The sequence below is a fragment of the Lepisma saccharinum genome, chromosome 20 (assembly GCF_977018435.1).
Source record: "Lepisma saccharinum chromosome 20, izLepSacc3.1, whole genome shotgun sequence".
NCBI lineage: Eukaryota > Metazoa > Arthropoda > Insecta > Zygentoma > Lepismatidae > Lepisma > Lepisma saccharinum.
This window is the reverse complement of record NC_139248.1, coordinates 9,648,353-9,665,681: the sequence shown is the minus strand read 5'-3', so window position 1 is coordinate 9,665,681 and position 17,329 is coordinate 9,648,353. Positions and strand designations below refer to the sequence as shown.

The following is a 17,329-nucleotide window of genomic DNA, read 5'->3' as shown; positions in this document are numbered from 1 at the left end:
TGAAAGGGGTGGGGAGAGATTTATAAAATTCGGGCCCCTACTTAGGCTATCGCTTGTTTTTGGCCCTGCCGACATTATTAGTTATTATTATGAACAGTTTTGTTATTACGGTACTTCACTTCCACTAATTTATGCTCTGTATTCATAACACTTCAAAACTAAAAATTATTCATGAAACTTCTATATAACAATACCTTAGATTTTACAAGAGAACATTCAGTTAGAAGTGTTTCCGTCTGGCTTTCATGCCAGCAAACTGATGAATGAGAGACTCAGTCAATATTTTGCTAGTCATCAGCATTCGCTGTGAAGGATGCCAAACTAGAAAGTCTGCTATCTGAGGGCAGTTTTAATTCTTTTTAGAACCACTCTCCCCTGGCATTTCATGGTAAAATACTCACAAAATTTCTCAGAGCAATATCAAGATTTGGGAAAGCACTGTTAAATGTTTGATGTAACTAACTAACTTTCTAGCCTTCTTAACCGAAGGTTTATGGCAGCAGCAACACAAGCCTCCCATATGTCCCTATCCTGGTCAAGATCAATTCAATCTTTTCCATCCTTACCTTTCCTTTAGGTCCATCTCAACGTTATCCCTCCATCATCTTCTTCGTCTTCCTACAGGTCTCTTGCCATCAGGTTTCCCAACAAGAATCATGTTAAACCCTAGAACCTCCTTCTTTCATGAAATAAGCAACTAAAAGAACTTTGCATGTTGTTTTATTTTGCTATCATCACAATATTGAGGAATTTTAATAGACGATGGTCTTTTGTCATGTCTGTCCCTTCAGCGTCTCGTTTCTGTGTGTTCGCCTTGGACTTGTGGCCCTTAGGAGTTAGCTTAGGATAGCTTCTATGTTCCCTATCCTTCTATGTTCCCTATCCCTTTCCAATATTCTGATTCTTGGGAATATGGCACAGCGACCGCTCACCAGTCGCACGATTCGGAAGATAACTCCGTCCGCCAGATGGCATTGCCCTCGTGACAACAGGCTTTCATTGTTTTTGCCCGAGATCGTGAACTTTAACATCTTATACTTCGTGACAATCTGGAGCCCGATCGGTTCTTGCAATTATGAACTCATTCCTCCACGTACATCATCTCTGGGAGCCGATTCCCCTGAATGGCTTCCCATAATTCAATGCTTTGATGACGTAGGCGGAAGGTAAATTGAAGTGTAAGACGAAATCTGTGGGTTTATCTTGGGAAAGAAGTTTTGAAATCTGATTATAAATTCCGCTTTCTATATCGGGAAGTTGGCATCAAGTGATTGTGAAATATTCAGTGTGCGAATTGTGTAGTTGTTAGGTAACATGGAAAACAAACGTGTTTATGACAGTTTCTTAGCAACTTAACTGATGTACGAACAGAACATGGTACAAGCTGTAATGTTAATTTTCATGATTTCTTTCATTTTCCTACCATGTTGTGTCACGAAATGATGCGAAATAAACTCTTAAACACGAAATTTAGAGTTGATTTGCCAACGTTACGCTTACTGAAGTCTGAATTATCATTTTAAATATGTAATTCACGGAATGTTGATTAATTCTGCTGAAATATTTGAGAAGCAAAAATGACTCCTTTGCACAGGAATAAACTTAATACTCTGATAAATACAAAAATGTGCCATTAAAAGGGAAATATTTATTTTGTGTAATGAGCGTAGTTTTTAATAAAATGTAGGGTTATATTCACCATTTTAACACTGAAATGCCATTTTATGTGCAGATTTTGATACCGAATTGTACGCAGTGTTTGTACCTAAATCTTGAACTTTAATTCGTAATAAGTATGTGACCCTAAACATGGGTTACTTGACACCCCCACTCCCCGGTATGAAATCCTGGAATATGGAAACACTTCTTACTTATTTGGTAATTATCTTTCTTAAATTTTTTCACCTTCCTTCCTATATCGTAGAATCTATTCGTTCTCGTAAAGAGGAATTATAATTTTCATAGAACCGAATTTTCGAAGAAAATAAATAATCGTAGAAAATAGATTATAACTTGCAATTGTTGTAGTAGTACAAATTAGTCAGTGCTAATATTTATTTTCTCTTGTATTTTCCCCGCAGTAAGAAGATTGGCGAAAATTACTTCCATCGCAGAGACATCCGGGTAAGTCCCGTCATTTGCTAATTTGCTTTGAAGCTACCAAATGCGAATTTGTGGCAGTATATGTGGCAATTTGTTGAAAGTTATAAATACGGCAACTCGAGAGCACCAGGGCACAAGCGAAGGGGAACATTTTAGTCTGCAGTAACTGCGAGCGGGGTAAAGAAACGACTCTGAGCATAGGCATCAACATTATTTTTTGTAGGAGAGCGGGGTCAGCCTATTCTACTAAAAGTAGAATAGTAGAAATAATAATAATATTAATAACAATATTAATGATCATTGTTGTGATTATTATACAATAATTATTATAAAATAATACAAATACATTTTATTCCAACTTATTTTTATTATTATTATAATTATTAACATATCCTTATATCCCTGAGACTCTTCTACTCCATTCGATAAATGAAAATCTGGCACAACTGTTTTTCATTATTTTTTAACATTTCATTTAATGTAGTACTGAAAAGCATATTTTTTTCTATTTTGTTAATAACATCTAGACACAAAAGTTAAGGAAATATGTTAGTCACAAAGTCTTAATTTTTGGAATTTGAAGAATTTTATTCTTTGAATTAAATATGTTCCCGTATTTTACAATAAATATTTTCGATCCAACGCAGATTTTACTTTGGTTATTCTGTTCCAATACTAGGAACTGAACCTTATTCTGTTATTAACAATAAAAATAAAGTTGTTTTTTTTTACTCGAAATGAACGATGTATACATTTTCCGGGTGACATAGCATGTGACAATTTTCGACTGCCTTCCTGTAGTTCTTCTTTACATAATGGAGTGGACCTTTTCCTGCAAACTCTGCACGAACTGTTGTCAGTCGTTTACGCTGCTCTTCCAGCGAAAACTCTCGCAGTGTCGATTTCTGGAAAGTTAAGAGTTGAACGCGATTCGATTTTCCGCGTCGCATGAAGGACTTGTTAATTTCGAATGACTGACATATACGATATGAATGGGTTACGGACGTAAGCGAGCGAATATAAAGTTCGCGAAAGTTCTAACACGTGCTCTCACGCACAAAAGTTTCACGCACATGAATGATCTTGCAATACCTACATGACTAAGCGTCTCTTTTATACCGCAACAGGCGTTGACAAAAACAAGTGTGCATGTCGAGTAAGATTTTCGTGTTACTGTCTCTTACGTAAGACTATAGGGATTCCTTTCACTGCAGGTTTGATGTCTTGTATTCCTATTATATTTTCCGTGTAGCTGACAACTGTGGCGAAGAGGTTAGTACCTACAGCAAGCTACGACGCTAGAGGTTCCAGATTCGAATCCCGGCCTGGGCATGAGTGTTCTTTGTTATACCCTGTCCCAGACATCTCTCGAGCACGGCCGCGCATAACGGCAGAGAAGGGGGAAATCGAGTGGGCAGAGTGAAGCAGTACAAGCTGCTGGGAAGGCTGGTAACGGCAGTCGCTTTCCCCCCTCCACGCAATCCCGTTCCTCTCACGTGTTCATTGGTGGAGCCATCTCGTTCGACTGCTTCAGAAACAGCTGGGACAGAGTGTAGTGTCCCTTCATGAAATCGTTATCCATTCCCATCGTCGCGATTAATCAAAAGTGGTATATAAGCGACGTAAAATAACCTAATAACAATAAAAGAAACCATACCAGCGACCATATTCGATCCTAGAGTTGACCTGACCCTCGGTCATATAGAGCGGGATGCATAAGTATTACCACACAGAGAGAAAACGTTTGTTTGGAATAACCAAACAAATAGTTTCTCGTACCCCAACTGGGCAGGTCCGTAGCCGGAGATGGGCTTGGGGGGGGGGGGGGGGGGCTGAAGCCAAGGGCGCCATACACAGAGGGCGCATTCAAAGCTTATTATTTTTTTAGACGACAAAGTAAGAATATGCTACGGAGAAATTTATACTTGGAGGTCGTATATTCTGGTAACACACTGCTGGAATTTTCTGTTTTCCAAAGTATAGTAATAGTAAGTTTTCTCGAAGATGTTCTTCAGACTCTAAGTCATAACTAAAATATTCTTAAACATGATAATCAGAAATGCAAACTGAATCTTTAAATATAACCTATATTACTATTTAATGAGTTTTTGTCTTTCCACATTTCAAAATTTGTAGGAGGCAAGCCATGGTAAAATAACAAAATATCGCAAGACGCACATAAAATGTAATGCTTGGTAGTGTGGGATGCACCAAACCACAATTCTGCCTAGGGCGCCAAAATTTCTAACTCCGGGGCTGCAACTGGGTAGTTTAGCTCAGATATTGAAACCAATGAGACCGGCGCAGAATCTTCGGATACAGAAAGTAACATATTTTAAGTCCGTACTTGGCAACGCTGCAGTAAATTTTCTCAAGTGTAACATTTCGACTATAATGCACAGATCGATGACAACTAGTTATTGTTCAGGCCGTAATAATGTTCGCTAAACTCTCACGAAGAAATGAATTGTGTTAATTTGATCTACTCAATTTTAACGTACATACATTCACGAGTATTCTGTGAATCCTAATCTTGCACCTATTAATAAATTATTTTTAACTACAGTTAAAAAAAGGCTTCACATAATCATGGGATATAGTGTAATACAAGAAACTCGTAAGTTGATTTCTGTATTTTATTTATTACAAGAATTTATAGATTTTGTGCTTGTTGCTAATTAAAAAAACAACAACAGCAAAACACTCCACTATGTTGCAGAAAAAAATGGCATAGAATCTGTGACGATTATACGGTGAAATACGATATTTGCATTCACATATGAAACATATTAATTAACCCTTATACCTGGTTGTCCTCCCCGATGGCGCAGTGGTTGTGTCCTTGCCTTGTAATCAAGGGGTTCTGGGTTCGATACCCGGTGGAGGCACATAGTGGTTAACCGTAGGTCAAGTCCCGATTAGCTGTGCATAAAGTGGACACCAACTCAGTCAATCAAACTTTATACTTAATTGCTGACTTAACTGTTAATCACATACAATAAAAAGAACAGTTAAGATCTTCCCCGATATTTACAACCCACAACTTACAATCATGACGGAATGCGCAATCTGCTTTTTTCAGAGTCTGTATTCGGACACGAGTGAAAGAGATTGGAGGAGAGTGAATGTAATAAATGACACCGTCTCCTTTCAAGCGTACCTTCCCGTCTCTTACAATCGATTGGGTCGATATTCACAGGAGAAATCGTGAGAAATCATTTCTTCCATCGACTTTTACTTTTTCTCCCGCTTGGTGCATGTTGCCAATCACCCTCTCCGTATTTCTCATACTTCTCTTTATCAGGCTTGACCCCCCTTGTCTCCCGGAAAGTACTCGAACCCACTTATTGACTTCAAACTTCTTATTTAAAGCATTGTGAATGTCCTGAGTTCAGTCACGGACACCTCCAGGATTGCCTAACGACGTCATCGACTTTCAATGGCATCGTTGAAACCCAAAAGATAAATTCTAAAGCTCAAGGAACTTAGCACCCGGAAATAAACTCGCAAATACGCCACTGGGTTTATTCAGAGTGAAAGTAAGGGGGAGTTGAGATATCCTAGAGCAGTGGTTCTCAACCTTCGTGAGTCCGTGGCCCGATAAATTCATATCTTAAAAGTCGATGCCCTGTTCCCAACAATTCTTCTGGTAAATAAATAGCTTCCTTATTTTATCCTTGAAATTTAATATTAATAAATAAATTATGGCATAATGATAGAGAATATTAGTTCGATTATGTCTAGGCTTGCTGACAAATGTAACATTTGGTCTAAATTAGTTGACAACGACTAGTTCTAATGGAATCTTTTAGTTTCCTCCGGCCAATATCATTTGGTAAGTGTTGATTTTCATTGCATGTCCCATTTCGGACACCGAAAAATTCCAATTAATCAGAATATTTCCACTTCAATACATTTGTTAATGAAAATTGCTTCGCACACTAAATTTACCGCGGTGTCCGTCCGTCAACCTCCAAATTTGAAGGCGGGAAGCAAAGCGCCCTCTAATTTCCTCATCGCCGATGAGCCCCGAACGAAAGGTCATCTTTCCAGGTAGTTGCCAGCTCGGGCTGCAAGTCGCAAACTACAGGAGAATCTCTTATGGCCTGGAATTGACGCCAGGCCGCGGCCCGACGGTTGAGAAACTCTATTCTAGAGGAGTTTCAACCCTCTATCCACCCCATAATCTCGCTGAGACGACACTTACGATAGTTTACGCGAAGATTTGATTTGGTTATTTTACGTCCCTTCTCTGCCACTTTTGGATAATCGCGACGATGAGGAAGAATGGTGACGAGATGAATTGATGAAGAGCCACTCTGAAAGAACACCAATAATCTGGCCAGGATTGGAACCCAGTTTACGCAAAGAGTAGGCGTCGTACGAATATAAGTCTGGGTCTCAACTCGGTCATGCGAAATTCGAGACACGGGCGAGACTTCGAGATTTACTGACAGGAGAACGAGACCTGAGACTTCGAGATTTCTCGAGAGATTTGAGTAGCTGATACCTCATACCAAGGGATAAACGTTACAAAGGCAAGCAACTTTTATTAATAACATTTTTCCTGTTTGACGCTAAAATTTATCCTCAACATAGATGCAACCAGTACAGGTTCAAATTTCCAATTGCTATAAATAAAATATAGACTTATTTATAAATATTCAAGATATACGACTGCCTTGTCTGAAGAACTCTCATAGTAAAATAAATATGGCTTAGGTATTTATTTTTAATATTGTACCAAAGTCTCGACCTAGGCCTAGAGTGTACGTCCAAAGAGTCTGTGGAACAAGGTGGCGCATAACGGTAGAGAGAGGGAGAAAGCGAGTGGGCGGAGCAACCTGCGAACGGCTGGTAGCTGCCGTCGCGTTACCCCCTACATGCAGTCTCTTCACATCTCAAGCGTTCATAATCGAGCACACTCGAGTCACAGTTGCGCAGATGACTTATTTTCGTTCGCTTGCTCCACAGACTCCTGGTAACCCTACCCATGCAGGACTCTATCCCAGATGTCATGTCCTACATTTTAGCCTTCTGTCCGGCGTCCGGGAGGAATTTGTAAAATATAAATGTCCTACATTTTGAGCGTCACATAATATTTATTAGGAAAATACCTGTCTCAGTTAAACAAAGAGAAATCATGCAAGTCTATGGATTTCGCTCCCAAACTCTAGTGAAACTTGTTTTGATTCAGTCATTGTCCAAAATTAAAATAAAAAGTTTATGCTAGAACAAAAACGCAAGCAATTAACGAACAAATCTTTGGGGCCACATTCTGATTATATCTGAGTAGAATTTCTTGCCTTGTGGTTTATACTGATGGAACAAGGTGTTTCCCCATTCTCATTCAATATTTTGATTTTAAAGCAGAGGGTATAGAGAACAAAGATGTTGAGTTGAAGTAAAAACTAGCCTAGATGAAACTTCTAGAACCATTCCAGGTCATAATGAGAAAGTACTTTCATTACCATCAGCACAGCGGAGTCATGAAAGAAAAGTTTTTTTCGAAAGGTCTGTAAAAATTTGGTACTGGGGTTTAGTATAATTTCAAGGAGTGTGACTGTTCAGTCTATCATAAATATATATTGACTAAACCTTAAATTTTGATAAATATTGGCTCCTCTGAGAAGTATCAGTCAAAACAAGTAGCAAGAAGTGTATTGTTTAGTATTGATTAGAAGTTTGGAAATTTTGCATTTAAGAATTCATTAAGAAATCACACATTCTTTAAGTTGAAAAGTCTAAATTTTTAATTACTTTCTAACATTTTCTGGAAATCTTAAAAGTCCAACATTTTGGGATATTCTGTCCTACATTTCCCTGACAGCGATCTGATAACCCTATGCATGGGTCCACTTTCGCTCGCTTGTACTCGTTCGAACAACACGCTCGAGTGTTTTCATTCATTCCTTTATTTTGAACCTAACAGCTTTTATGCCGTTTTTTGTCCATAACAATACACATATAAAATGTACACAATTGTTTTACATTAAAATTATCAGTCTTTCCCCCCTATTTTACAGAAATTAAATTTTAAAAAAAAGAACATTTTGCCTTTTACAATTGTATGTTACACTTCCTTAAAAATAATAACAGACTATAACCAATCCGCACATCTGGATTAACAACTAAACTTAACAAATTTGTTGGAAACTGAACCTTTAGATTATTTAAAGTTTTATACAAGGTATTTCTCTCTCTATTATATTTTGAGCATTCCAGTAGCATCTGCACTTTCCCAGCCACATTCACATTTCTTATTGTTCGTTATTCCAATTTTGGATAAATGTTGCCTACTACACAAATGGCCCGTTCTCAGTCTATTAATTAATACAATTACATTTCTTGTAGCACTTAAGTAGTGGTATTGATACTACGGACAGCGCGAGAAAGGAAGAGCACCTCTCCAGCAGCTTTGGCCATACTTAAAACAAGCTCAACATGAGCATATGAGCTTTTTGCTCTAGTGTGGAACCTGCCTAACCCAAGGATTTTTGTAAAAATGCCCTCATGGATTCCATGAGAAAGGAAGAGCTCCCTCAGATTGTTTTGTCTATACTTACAAAAGGCACTTCTGTGAGATTGTTGTCCATAAACCTGTCAAAAATATGCCCCTCTTGATATTTTTTTTGGCCACACTTAAAACTAGGCCACCCACACCCATACACACCCACATACACCCACACCCACCCACACATATTTACTTCCGGTCCACTTCCGGTCCACTTCCGGTCTACTTCCGGTCCACTTCCGGTTTACTTCCGGTCTACTTCCGGTCCACTTCCGGTCCACTTCCGGTCCACTTCCGGTTTAAGTTCAATTGGACACCAGGCTCATCTTGCATATCTAGTACTAAGACAATGCAATATGCAGAGACCCTCTAGAATTGCTCCGTGACTCTCTCATTTCTTACGTCATAAACATATGATTTTTCACCTATAAGAATAACACTACATATAGTGTCTTCAGGTAAAGCCTCGTGGAATTCACAGATAATTTTAATGTTTGTCCTGTTATTAACCACAACTTGTTTTCTTTTTGAAGTGTTGATTACAAACATGGGTCTCCGTGTCTTGAATTCATCTGGTGTGTAATACATGTCAGTACTGCCAGTAGTGACACGCTTGAAAGCCGAAAAAGCTTCATATAATTTGAGAAAATCATCCTTGGAAATGTCTAAATTATAATTTTCTCTAGGGAATACCTCATTTCTGCCATTTTTAAGATATATATTTTTGATGTTGCAGTTATCAAATTTACTTGAATTTTTTTCCTGATTGTTGTGTCTCCCAGTCTGAAACAGTACCACCACAAAATCAGGCATGTCGTATTGTATACTAGAGAATGAATTTGTAGCATCAAATTCATAATATGTGCCAGAGGCAGGCTTCTGTACACATTGATATGTATAAAATTGCAGAGGAACCTGTGGATTTTTTAGGATATCAGCTTTGTATTTAAGAGCATAGCTGGCCTCATATTCAACAACTGGGATTCTTAGCTCCATAGTCTGAATAATGCACTTGCCTTCATCAGGTAGGGTATTGGGCAGAGCTTCCCCGGTAGAGTTTATTGTACTGTACCTCATCAAAGCATTGTTATCATTTGCAGCTCTTCTAAATGTAATTCTTAAACCACCCTTCCACATGATATCTTTGTAATCTGAGAAGAATCCTGGCAACAGGCGCATGGGAAACAGCACTGTGTGGCTCTTGGTTAATATCTTATCACCAGCCTCAAATCCACCTATTTTGTAGTATGATGCCTCGGTTTTGGATAATTTTAATGTGGCCAAAGCTGTGGAGGTAATGCCGGGATAATCCACTCTGTTTATAACAACGCCATGCTTTCTGATCTCAATTTCAGAGAACAGATGCGGCACAAAATTGTCTACCAATCTTATGTTTGAATTTGCCGGATAATCTGTTCCATCGAGCTTTACAACATCAAATTTGATGTATAGATCTGCTCTGTGGGGGTGTATAAAGCCGTCCCCTACATCAAGATCAACCTCGATTTCTGTGTTGGGTTGATTTAAATTTGCAAAGGTCCTCCTGTTTGGGGGGAATGATTGTAGCTCATAACTCTCAATATTTTCCATTGTATGTATTTTTATTTAAATGTTAATCTCTATGATAGCAGTTGTTGTGGCTCCAGCAAAATCAACTAATTCTTCTTTTTCATTAGTGACCATCAACTCAATATAATCTATTCTGTTATGGCACACAGGAAAATATAATGTTGGGGATGGATTGTAGATGATTGGCTCCATGAATTCGGAATTAGGTTTGAATGTTGCAATGATGCCGGTTTGTTTGTGAGTGCCTATGCCATTTGATTTGGTGATCATACCCTCGGCCACATTACAGTGAATATTCAGAGTCTCTATGGCTAAGAATTGAGGTATATTCATAGCAGTGTGTTTGATGGCTGCTTCAAGTTTTGTGTTGTTCTCAAAGCCTAACAGCTCTCCTATAGTACCCAGATCCACTGTCTCCGTAGCAGATACAATCTCTACTCTGTGAGTGACAGAATTTTGACTTAAAACTACACCTCTGGGTAATTGAGCATTTAGAGTGGACAGATTATACTGCCCTGGAGTGATGACAATTTTTTGATCCCCTACTGCAATTGTATTGTTGTGGCGTGTAATATTTGGGATCAGGTACATGCCGTAAAATGCTCTGAGAGCTATTGTTTTGGGATACACTATGTCATCATGTAATTTGAGTTTCAATATTGAATTTTGGCTGGTAAGATGGAATACCCCCATGATGTTTCAGATACCACAAGGCTTTTTGAAAATTTTCAATTGATGGTTTATTTATTTGAGACATATATCTGAGAAGAGATAAACACAAATGTCCGCAATTAACATCTTTGAAGTTTTGAACACGGGCATTATTGTAATAAAGATTAGCTGATTTTAGATATTTTATTAAATTTTCAGGTGGAACACCTCCAAATGAATCAAACATAAATGCCTTATTGTTTAAATATTTAAGATAACAAATCCAGTGTGTGCCCTGATTTTTGTACTCATCCAAATTAACAATGCCACACTCTTTGTTGAGTGGTTGTTCCGGTAAAGAATCAGACATGTACACACCTCTAAAATGTTTGATGCCCAGTGGCTTGATTAAAGCTTCAATATCTTGGTTTGTAAGCGGCTCTTGTTTTTTTTAAACTTATTCATGGCTCTCTTAACACCTTTGCCTTTTTTCTCCATGGCCAGGTTATGGCGCCTCTGCTCATCTAATTCTGCCCTATTCTTCTTGGCATCTATTACTGTTTTTGCTATGGCAGCTGATCCCCCAGCCAAGCTCCCAACAGCCCCGAGAGCAGCTAAGATGGCCGGGATGGTAAATATGAACCCCCCCACATGTGATTTTTTTCTTGATTGCTGTAATTTTTTTAATTGGGGGGTACTAAGCAACAATTTCATACCATGTCCCTTTGCAAGACAAGAGCTTTTTTTCTTGCGCTGCTTTTTGGTCAAGAGACTGTCAATAGTTTTAAGAGATTTGAGACCTGCATAAGGTATTTGATACATAACACCCTTGGCCTTCATTGTAGGTTTATTATATACATATTCACAACCCCCACCCCAGTTTTTGTTTGGTGCTCATAGCTATGGTGGTTCCCAATGCTGCTATTTTTTCACTCAAAGAAGCATCTTTGCTTACAAATCTGCCAAATGCAGCCTCTTCTAATTTCTTGTCTGCAACATGTCTCTTGTCAAGATCAGTATGTGTGTTGTATGCTATGTCATGGTCTCTGCAAGCAGCATCTAGGGGATTAACACCAGGATCACCTCTGTTTAATCTATGATCCAATTTTGTGCCTGGACCACAATACTGATAGCCTGGAATGTGTAGTTCAAATGGCAGCTTGTTTATAATGTCATTAACCAGGCCCCGACCCTCAGAAATATTCCAAAATTTAGGTGGTAGAGTATTAATAATTTTTATAAGATATCCAATCCCCTTAGGGTCATTCACTATAAAATTAGACAATTTTGTGCTTATCATGTCCATAATTCCAACCTTTTCATTGTAAAAATTGTGGTTGCCAGCATTTTCCTCCCCAGCTATCACCAATAACCTATCTACAAGTTTCCTGACATCATCAACCCACACAAATTCTTTAGGCAGGGTGTTGTATTGTTTGATTCCACTACCAGTCTTGATCTGTGACCATATGGGCTTGATTAAATTATTGTATTTTGCCCCACTGCTAGACTTGACTCTTTTTTGTGTGGGATCATTGTTCTGGTATAGAGCATCTGATTTTATTAATATTTCTTTGTAATAATCATAATCTTGATCTGTATAGCTGCCAGGCCTCTTCCTAGTCATCAGTTCCCACAATCCAGGTGTTCCGGGGTACTTAACAAAAGCACCTTTTTCTCCGAGACGAGATTCTGAATAAACAATCAGATCATCCCCCATAAAAGTTACTCTGAAATTACCAATTCTATGTATGATACTGCCATCAAGCTCTGTGTCAGCATATAAGCCAAAGACCTCATCTTTGTTGTCTTTAGGTGTGGTTAAATATTTTTGAGCAAGAAGACCCAATTCAATAGGATCCTGAGTAGCTTCAATTCTTCTAGGAGCAACAGGACTAGGTGTATGAATACTGGAAAGTGGGGTGAATGGATAATCTAATATGTTCCTTGCAGCTACAGGTACAAGCTCTGTGATCAAATTTTGATTTTGCTCTGTAACAGTTTTGATATTCTTACCTAAATTATTAATAGCATCAATTACAGGCTGTTCTGTTTGTTTGTGTTTTTCATAAATTCCACGGTTCTCTGTTTTCCATCCCTTAAATCTTTTTACAAGATAATCTCTTAACTTAAGATCATCAATAACTGGCCTTTTCATGGTTATTTATATATGTCTCAACGTCTAGAAAATCGTTGATTTTATTTCTGTATTTGCCACTATTGGGTGTTCTTGTCATATCAATTGTGACAAACCCATAACTGTCCTGGTTCCAGCACTTGCTGCAAAACTTGGAAAAATCATTGTAGCTCAAGTCCCCACCTACATATTCATCATGTATGTGTTTGAGGTTGGTATGATCTTGATGAAACACACATATAAAATTGCTGTTGTCTCGGATCAGCTGCTTCGGTATTTTAGAAAAAGTCTGTGCCAGGTAGAAGCAATCAATGTTTTTGTGTCGGCCCTGTGTAAAGAAATTTCTAACCTTGTTTTGATTATCCAGTATAATGTCATCAAACACAACAACAGAATTATCGAGACATTCTTGAAGTGGCTTAACATCTGGTTCAAAAGTGGCAATATCCAATCCATCATATAGTTTCATCAACTGCTGATATTTTAATTGTTCCAAGCTCTTAGAGAAGACATACAAGTGCCTGTTTTTCCAGTCTAACCAGTTGGGTGCTAATAAAAAATTATCAACCATTAGTGTAGTTTTACCACAAGCTGATGGCCCAACAATAAGACATCTAATATTATCAGGCAGCAAGTTGCCATTTCTCTTATTCTGTTGTTCAGGTTCTGGCAGCCTTTTTATAACATCCCAGGTGCTCATATTATCACTTTGTCTGCATCGATCCAGCTGTTTTCCGGATGACCCAGCCATTTGACAAGTAACTTGTTGCCTTTTCTGCGGATGATTTTTTCTATGAGATATGTGTCAGGCTGTTTAGTTTTGCTGAGCTCTTGTTCATAGAACCTGCCTTTGAGAATTTCTCCTCGATGATCTTTTATTATATATGTGTTAAGGGTCCCGGGTTTAACTTGAACCACTGTAAATAATTCGGTGCTCCAGTTTCTTGTAAAGCCTCTCTTGAATAAGTGCTTATATTTGCTGATTCTTACTTGTTCACCCACCCTGTATTTGGCCTTTCTTGTTGTTGGCTGGTATCTAGGATAATAAACAGTCCTGATCAATTTTTGCTCATCAGATGAAGTTACTTCAGAGGGTTTCATGTTGATTGTGGAATGGACCGAGTTGTTATATTTATGTAGAAGTTCTGGAAGAATATTAATCCATTTATAATTACCTTGGAGGGTAAATTGTTTATACATAAGATTTTTTAAGGTTCTGTTGAATCTCTCTACAATTGAGGCTTTGAGGTCACTGTAACTCGAATAATGTTTTATTGACTGGCTTTTAATAAATTGTTGAAACACTGAATTATAAAATTCCTTGCCATTATCTGTTTGCAAATAGCGCGGTGATCTTCCTGAATGATTGATGATTGTCCTGAGGGCTTCTGTAACACATTTTCCAGTCTTGGATTTGAGTGGCACAGCCCAGGTAAATTTTGAAAATGTGTCTATCACAGTGAGTAGATACTTGTAGCCCTTGTTGATTTTGTCTAAGTTTTTCAACTGCCCACTTGACAACTCAATCAAGTCGCTCTGCCATAAATCATCTATGCCCTTTGTGACTACTGGGAGTCTCTTAAAATTATGTCTGGCTTGTCTGTGTAATTCATCAACAATAATTTGTCTAGACATAATATGTAAACAAGAATATTGCAACTATGGGGTGTTCAGCAGCTGAGACTGCAGGATTTTCTAAATATAATTTGTCTCCTATTTGTATTTTAAATTCCAGAGTGCCATCATCTTCAGTATAGGCTGTTTCTAATGTATCGGGATCTGTAAAATCCTCTAACTCTACACTGGTGATTTTTGGTTTGTTATCAGCATTTGTTATTGATAAGGTAGGGTAGTGGTGTGCCTGTGGTTGAAGCCAATATTTGATCTTGATTGGTCTCAATGTGCCCCCAACAAAAAACTGGTAATAAAATTGTGCAGGGGATAGCATATATATTTTGCCACCCGGTGTAAATGGTGAATCATATTCTTTGTTGGGGATGCTGTACAATTCAAGAATTACTGTATGTTTTGGATTCTCGATTATGCCTGTTATTTCTTTTTCTGCTGTAAGCAATCTGCTTGTTACAGATTCAAGGTGCTCATTGATAGTCCTAACAACATCATCATGGCCTGGCTTAATTTTTACGTCCACAACAAGTTTCTTGTATTGTTGCACAATCTCTTGAAGCTGGGTGGCAAAAACAGACAGAGCATTTGCTTGATTGGATTCCATGGTCCCTAGCTGTTGCTTGATATTAGCTACAATTTGTTGCAAATTTTCAACAACTGCCAATTTTGAATTTTGAGCAGTAAGATCATGGACCTGTCTTCTGATATCCTCAAACAGGGCATGCAGTTCATTAATATGTTGATTTGTTGGTAGAGTGGCAACTGTCTGAGTAAGTTGTTTGATCTCTGTCTGGATATTCTTGATATCTTCTGATTTCAATATCCTATTCACTGCCCTCTTAATATTTTTAAGTTCCTGTGATGTAGGAAGATTTGATACTGTATTTTGCAAAGATTCAAGTGCCAATTTTACATTGTTTAATTCAGAAGCATCAGCCACATTTTGCATAGCATTTTGGAGCAGGGCTATATCTGCCTGAGAGGGTGTGGATTGTTGTAAAATTTCAAGCTTTGTTTGGATATCATCAATCAAGTGATGAAAATGAGATAGTTCAGATTCAGTGTTAAGGTTTTCAAGCTTTGTGATCTGTTGCTGGACACTGACAAGTGTGTCTACAATACCGGGCAGGCGAGATTCTAGTACATTTGCCAAATCACTTTGCACTGCTGCTATTGTACCCTCAAGATGGGTTATGGTACTTTGAATTTTTCCAAAATCTTCATATGTTTCAAGTTGCAGCTTAATATTTGCTACACTCCGAGTTATTGCATTCAAAGCATCAGAAGATGGCAAATTGTTCATAAAATTTTCAAGTGTCTCAATTTTTTCTTTAACCTCGGCTATGGCATTGTGCAGAGGGTCCAGATTAGGTATCTGGAGTGACTGAATCTGTTCCTTTAGAGTGGAAATGACTAGATCAAAATCTTCCTGTGATTTTATGCTTTTGACAATTGTTTGGAGTTGTGTCTGGACATTATTTATCTGTTCCTCTAATTGCTGTTTCAATTGCTCGGAGTTGTTAGCCTGGGTCTTAAATTTGGCTTGAAGAGCTGCTACAGCTTCTTCCAAACTTTGAAAATTATCTAATGTTGCAAGGTCAGTATATTTCTGAAGCAGCAATTTGAGTTCAGAATCAATTTTAAGAAGAGGGTCCATGCATTGTGATTGTAAATTTGTAATTTCTAATTGAAGACTGGCATTGAGTGTGGTTTGTAAAGCTTGTAAATCACTTCTTAATTTCTTGACTCTGACATCAAGCATCAGAATCTCATCACTGTGATCTTCATGTCTTGTGTGGCCAAATATATCATTAGGCATTTTTGTTTTACTGGTTATTTATTATTGAATATCTGATTCTTAATTCTATAAAAAAGGGTATAAGCTTGTCATATGATCCAGGGACCTCAATATATAAGCAGTCACCAGCAGAAACAGTATATACAGTGCCAGAAATCATGTTTGAGTGCTTAATTCTATAAATATTTCTCCCTACTGAAATTTTAACATCACCCTCAGGGGTTGTAATAAATTGCAATTGCCCACCTATAGGTAATTGGTAATGATTTAAATTATTGTTAAATATGTACAATGTTTTACCTGTTTCATCATCATTATCTGTAAGTATGCTGTTCAGATGAATAATTAACAAGCCACTCAGTTTAGACAGCATATCAGAAGAGGGTTGTGGTGTTGGCAGCTCCATAATAGCCTGTTTTTTGAACCCAAATAAGTTCATAGGCATGTTTATTTATTTCAAATCATGCTCTGTAATTGGGCATTGTTTGCCACTTTTCAAATCACAATGCCCCCATGGTAGAGTATGTATGCCACATGATAAAATGTATCTCTTATCATCATGTGGGTCCAGGGCCACTTTTGTTACAATATTTGAAGTCAGCAAGTGATCCTCACTCTGAATTCTATTTTCTGATGTTTTGATTGAACTCTGGGATTTGATGCAATTTTCATAATCTTCAAATTGGAGATCTTTTTCAACAGTTACTCTGCCAATGCCCTTGGCCTTTTTGGCAACAGCGCCACTACATGTTTCAAAACTGTACATCTTGGCACTTAACCCAGCAAATTTCACAATAACATCACCACATGTCTCATCTTTTAACTTGCCAGGCACCTTTTTGTTGTGGGGTTGAATTCTTGCATGTTCACTGGTATCAAAGTATTGAAACAATTCAGGCTGTGCCATATCTTGATAAACATCTTCTGT

General features: G+C 37.9%; 1 protein-coding gene across 3 annotated transcripts in view; it reads left to right on the top strand.

Moving 5' to 3' along the window:
• The window catches only part of Cad88C (cadherin 88C), a 219,329-nt gene that overhangs the window by 68,892 nt on the left and 133,108 nt on the right, over window positions 1–17,329 (top strand). For 2 of the 3 annotated variants that reach the window (XM_083142092.1, XM_083142090.1), the window contains exon 3: window positions 2,082–2,124. The exons of the other annotated variant lie outside the window; for it this stretch is intronic. The gene's annotated coding sequence lies outside the window, so the exon portion shown is untranslated. The remainder of the gene's footprint in view (window positions 1–2,081; window positions 2,125–17,329) is intronic. 3 annotated transcript variants of the gene reach the window in all.